Below are 6936 nucleotides of genomic sequence, written 5' to 3'. Positions count from 1 at the left end.
CCAGAGTAAGAGTTCCATGCTAGTGATTCAAGAATGTATGGAAGAATCAAGTCAGTTTTTATATTTAATTTCGTTCAAAATTGAATAGGTACAGCATCAGAGCCTCATATTTGTATCCCACAGCACCCTCCGACTCATTTTGCTTCTAATGCTTTTCCGACGTGTTGAAGGAAGGATCAAATTTTTCTTGTTTCTTTCAAAGTGTAATGGATCTTCTCTCGACTGTTTATCTGCACGTGTACTGCTCTCGTACCAAACTAACAGTTCCACACTATTTGCTCGAGGATGCAGAGAAGACTAGAGCCCACTTTTATGTAAACTGTCGTACAAAATGAATTATGTTTTATTTATTTTATGAATTGTCACGAATGATTATAATTTATTGTGCGAATGTGAGTGACCTGCATATGTGTGTGTGTGTGTCTGTGTGTGTGTGTGTGTCTGTGTAATTTTCTAAGAATATCTCAGGTGTAATTCCTAACAAAAACGACCAACAAAGCCAGTCAGCGCGAGTTGAGCAGCTGTGACGCAGCACCATTAATCACGAGGAGAGCATTAGAGAGCCTGCATACTGCCACGGTGAGCGGCGTGCCCAAGCAGGCACGGCCCCTCCACATCCCGGCCACGGCCAGTGTCACAGGGCAGGCATGAGAGAGCCCGCTTCCGCACGGCCGTGACCCCGCGCGTGCAGCCGTGCGCTGCGTTGTTCCAGAGATCTGTCAACCTGCTGTGCGTGGGAACGCTTCCCGCGGGCGAAACTCTACAGAACTGCTTCCCGGAACGAATCAGTGCTCCTCGTGACATGCTGTACCAACCGCACCGGGCAGCTCTAGAGGCTGTCACGGGAATTTTATTGTCTGTATGTTGCCATGGCTGTACACGCTCATTAATGTTCATTAAACGCATCACTATTATTTGCTTAATACTTTTTTATTCATCCAGTTCACTCCCTATAATTATCTGATATGACAATTTTGATTGGAAATTAGCGAGACGCCTACTGCCACTCCGATTAAACATTAGTGTGCTGTACACTAACCGAACCTATAATTACAGAGAAAGTGAAACAGAAAAAAGTGAGTAAGCACTGTAAATGACAGTTAAGTATCGTACTCTGTCAGATTCTCTGGGCGGCTTTTCAGATGTTCGGCCGGCTTTTGAATTTTATTTCGATGGCAGACCCAGTAGTCTTCTTTAGTTGCTGCAGCCTGTGTTGTTATTCGTACTCACTGATTGGGCTGTCTCGTTGAACTGCAGGCAGCGGCACATAATAAAAAAATCCCGCAAAAGCTGAAGAGGACTATTGGTCCGTCCTCTGATTTGAGTCATCAGTACTGTGACTGGTTGATTGCAGAGCACCACGAATTTCTCTCCTGAGCCAACTACTCCATCTCAGACCAGCATTAATACCCTGCATCCTCAACTATTTACCAGAAATATTCCAATCTCTCTCTTGCTCCAAAGTTTTTATCCTCTATAGTTATCTCTATTACAGTGAATAATATTACCTGATGCCTTTAAAAAAAGAAAAGAAACGCTTGTCCTATCATCCAGATCCTTCCTCTTATTAGTGTTTGCCGTATGTTCCATTCCTCGCTGGTTCTGCAGACAACATTCTTTTCTTCATCTCATCAGCCCACCTAATTTGCAACATTCTTCTGTCGCACCACATCTCAAACGCTTCGATTCATCTGGTTTTCCCGCTGTCAGTGATTGATAGTTATTACTTTTTCCGGTGTACTCTCAATCTATATTCTGTACTCATTAAACTGCTCATTCCATTCAACAGATCTTGTAATTTTTCTTCACTTTCACTCAGGATTTCAATATCATCAGCGAATCTCATTGACCCCAATTTCAATCGCACTTTTGATCCTTTATTTCCGTGACTACTTCTTCTATGTATAGATTGAAATGTAGGAGTGAAAGACTGGTCCTGTGTCTTACACATTTTTAATTCGAGCACATAGTTCTTGGTTTTCTAGTCTTGTTGATCCTTCTTGGTTTTCGTTCATATCATTTAGTATTCGTCTTTCTTTAAGTTTATCCCCATTTTCCTCACAATGTCGAACATCTTGCGCCTTTGTACATTGTCGAATGCTTTTCCTAGGTCAACAAGTCGTAGGAGTAAGTCCTAATTTTTCTTTAGTCTTGCTTCCGTTATCAACCACAACGTCGGAATTGCCTCTCTAGTGCCTTTACCTTTCCTGTAGCCAAACTGATCATTTAACAGATCCTCAGCTTTCTTTTCCATTCTTCTGTACATTACTCTTGTCAGCAGGTTGGAAGCATCAGCTGTAAAGCAGTTTGTGCAATAGTTTTAGCACGTAGCCACCCATGTTACCTTCAGATTTGTGTGGATTATACTTTTCTGAAAGTCTGACGCTCGCCAGTGTCATAGATCCAGCAAGAAAGTTTGGAAGGTAGGAGACGAGATACTGGTAGAAGTAAAGCTGTGAGTAGCGGGCGTGAGTCGTGCTTCGGTAGCTCAAATGGCAGAGCACTTGCCCGCGAAAGGCAAAGGTCCCGATTTTTAATCTGCCAGGAAGTTTCACATAATAGTCGTTTCGTTGCCATTTCACCAATGATTCTAGAAATTCTGATGGAATGTTATCTATTCTGCCTCATATGACTGCAAATCTTTCAACGCCCTTCTAAATTTTAATCCTTGATCCCCTATCTCTTCCATACTGAATTTCGCTCATCGATCACGTCAGTAGACAATACCACCTCCTTGTATTAAATCGGTCGTAAATTCTTTTTCTTTACTTTGCCTGATTCCGTTTTACAACTGTTGTTCGGTTAAGACTATTTGTGGAAAGGTTACAAGGACTGACATTCGCCTATGTGTTATAATGATTTAGACAGTGTCCTACAAGAAGACACACTGCTGATACCTTCCCCCATCTTGTCAAATAGCTCGTAAAATCTGAAAGCGCTTTACTATCACAATCCTGTGCATTTAATCCAACCTCTAAACTAATTTGTCTCTGTTATTATCCGGTAGATTGGGTCCCGCTATGCGAAAGACTGACTGAGATTGCAAACACGGGACACCATCACACTTCTATCACGTACAAAGTAATTACTTAATCGTGAGACATACATACAGATGAAATCTCTACTAATATTATTTAGCAAGAACTGCTGTAACAATAAACAAATCTGGTTTACTATTTGCTATTGAGGACGGATATGCGCATAGACAGTGCAAATTAGTTATGGGAAAACGTCTTTCACAAAAATTGTGCATTTTCTGCTAATGGCTTGTTATTGATAGCAATTTAGATCTGTTGGATTTCAGAACCTCCTTTGTCGAAAACTTTACTTAAGCAATCAACATTCAAGTAAATGATCTTGATTGGAATCAAATAAATGTCAGCTATGAAGAATGAGAAATGACCTGGCTTGAAACGACGCTCCAGTCGTTATTAGCTGATTAGAAATGCTTCTGTTGTTTCACGAGCGGTATCTTTAATAACGTGGGTTCCAGTATCAATAGAACAAAATTGTTGATTCTTTATTCCTAGTCTCTTCAAAATAGCGCTAGTTAAACTATAACCTTTAGTTCAGCACACACTGTTACGTGACAACTGCGGACAGTTCTGACACTGAAACTGCCGTTAACCGCACAGATGTAGTTTTAGTTTGAGAAGTTACGGCAAGAGAACTGTTAAAAAAGGTAAACAGAAAACTGACTTGTCCTATGTAACACAGTCAAATGGTTCAAATGGCTCTGAGCACTATGGGACTTAACAGCTATGGTCATCAGTCCCCTAGAACTTAGAACTACTTAAACCTAACTAACCTAAGGACATCACACAACACCCAGGCATCACGAGGCAGAGAAAATCCCTGACCCCGCCGGGAATCGAACCCGGGAGCCCGGGCGCGGGAAGCGAGAACGCTACCGCACGACCACGAGCTGCGGACTAACACAGTCAATAGGAGTTTACTTTTATTGAGCCTCCGCAGAAATGAAATGTCGGTTGAACGTGGACTGTGCGATTGAAGAGATGTACATTCAGCAGCTTCTTTCCTGAGACGATTGCTTCAATATCTCTGGTGCAGATGCTTTGTTGCCTCGTCGATCGCCGGTCCGTCAGAATACACCATAAATAAAACCTCACTGGTCAAAAACCAGAATGCGACAGGGCCGATGTAGGTAACATAATTTCAAGAATGCAGATTTCCCGAAACAACAGTGGACGGGCGCCCGAGCACCACTCCCGACGCGTAGTCCGCCCGTTTATTTTTCACTTCACCAAAACTAAACCGTTCAGTAGATCGGCCCTTCCATAGGTTCTAGAACAGTTTTCGGAATACCATACACACCTCACTGCCCCAAACGGAGACAATCCGTTTCACTCGTAATACTCTGCCCAACTCATAGGTGCAAGGCAACATAGTTCATCATAGCTCCTCAACTGTCTCTTCATAACATTATTAACAGACTGGTGTATTCACGATCTAAACTCAGTTTTTCTAGTACCAGTCACTGGCAAACGAGATAAAAAATTAATTTTGAAGTAAGTAAAAGGTTTAGTCAACTGTTTTGAAAGCGGTTGAAGAGTTAAATTAATTATTCATAAACATATGGTTCTGTAACAATTAAAGACGTGTATTAGCGTGGGACTACGAGATTATAGTAGCTTAAGCGCTAAACAGAACGCTAAGCCACTTCATGCCGTTCTCACACTAATTTTTGTTTCTTTTTAGAAAAAAATTGACCTATACCGAATTTGTGGCCATGCTCCTTAGAATAAAACAAGAAAACATGGGCTCTAAAATGCATACCTGAGGAGCTATGAGTGCTTGTTCAATACAACAGTAGCGAAAATGAACAAGTGCTCATTGCTTTTAAGGTGTTCACTTAGGAGTCCACGTTTACTGGACTTTTTTTCTTACTCTGGTCCGTATTACCTCTGCTACCTCCTCCCAAAACATCAAACCCAGAGAGCTTGTAGCAGAGGAGATGTGTTTCATAGTAGTGAAGATGAACATGTGCTTACAGCTGTTAAGGCATGCATTTTAGAGATCAAGTTTATCGGTCTTTCATTTACAGCTTTATAGTTTTTTCTTGTTTTGATGTGAGCAACGCGTCCTCGAGGTCTGTAAAGGGAATTTAGCTACATCCTGTACGAGAGATCTTCATAGCGGCTTGTCACATACACTCTCTAAAGACATTTGTTTTCAGTACCAACACGAATCAGTTCACACCCATTATTATGTACAGTTGGCCGTAAAAAGATCCGAGACTGATTTTATCCCTGACTTGTAAGCGAAGTCAGCGCAGTCACTACGGTGGCAGCTTGAACTAAATCTCTAAATAATGGATGTTGATTGCACCAGTTAGTTGTGAGCAGGCGATGTTTACTGAGTGTACGGCTTAGTATGTCAAGGGTATTGCGTCACAAATCGCAATGGAGCATCTCTAGATCATGCGTTCAAGATATTCTGCAGGGTGTACTGAAGAAGAGAAAAGGTTGTGCAACGTTTGTCCTGCATACTTGACTCCCGATAAAAAATAATGACGTTTGGACGTCGATCGCCACTTTATTGACATGCAAAAAGTAGACAGTTCTTTTCTGGGAAAAAAAAACATCACTATGGGTAATGTGATATGGTGTTATCAATGTAAACCTATCACAGAACGACAAAATGCTGAAATTCACACGCTTTGAAGCTTGTAACTTGCTAGCTGAACAACATCCAAAGGACTTTTCTGACACTTGCACAGGGTTGTATGAACGTTCTGTGCGTTGCTTTCAAGTCGGGGGAGACTATGTAGAGCACCTGAACCATTAAAACTACCTTCTTAACATTTCTCAGCTTTTGTTAATCCAGACACGAAATTTTTTAGTCTGACGGAGTACATTCATTTACTTTCCTCCGTTCGCTTTCATTCTGCACAACACATTTTCACTTGCGCAGACAGAAAAACTTATTAACGCAAAATAATTCTCACTTTGAAAAGTTTCTTTGATCACAAAGCCTTTTGACGAAGGGTTCCTAAATTACAGAATGAGATATTCACTCTGCAGCGTAGGGTGCGCTGGTATGAATCTTCCTGGCAGATTAAAACTGTGTGCCGGACCGAAACTCGAACTCGGGACCTTTGACTTTCCCGGGTAAGTGCTCTACTAACTGAGCTACCCATGCACGACTCACGCCCCCTCCTCACAGCTATACTTCTGCCAGTACCTCGTCTCCTACCTTCCAAACTTTACAGAAGCTCTCCTGCGAACTTTGAGCACTTATCCGCGAAAGTCAAAGGTCCCGAGTTGGAATCTCGGTCCGTCACACAGTTTTAATGGTTCCTAAATTGCTTATAAAGAACATTTCCGGCGATTCTTTCTCGATATAACACAAACTACGTTAACAAATCGTTTACAATCTATATATGCACTTTTTATGTGTCAGAATCATCATTAAAATAGCCATTTATGTCCTTCGCACCATCTTTTTTGCATGTTGGAAAAAATGAATCAATATTCATTCGTAGCGAATGAACTGAAAATGAGGGAAAGTTATTCACATGGATATTGGATACTGATTTTCCACTAAGATAAACGAAAGAATGTTATTACTCATTTACACAATAAACCCCATCGCCAGAACCATCATTTTCTTTAATGATGAACTAACATTTTTTTTAATGGACCACAGTGTCGCCTTTGACTACACAGATTTCTGTATTTACATATTTAACTAATGAAATATCAGCTTTTCTACCTTATTCAAGCGAAATGATTTCGACCTTAAGCAGATGTTAAAGTCAATAACTATCGGACTATATACTATCCTCAGTCCAGCCACGTTAATGTGACAACCGCAATAACCACTTCCACTCTGCAGGTGGCAACACTAATCAGAGGAGGGTGTGTAAAGCAAAGACAGGTACCTATAGATTTCTGCTTGATACACATGGAGAGA

Source organism: Schistocerca americana, chromosome 3 (genome assembly GCF_021461395.2).
Source record: "Schistocerca americana isolate TAMUIC-IGC-003095 chromosome 3, iqSchAmer2.1, whole genome shotgun sequence".
NCBI classification, from domain to species: Eukaryota; Metazoa; Arthropoda; class Insecta; order Orthoptera; family Acrididae; genus Schistocerca; species Schistocerca americana.
Note: the sequence above shows the minus strand (reverse complement) of the source record.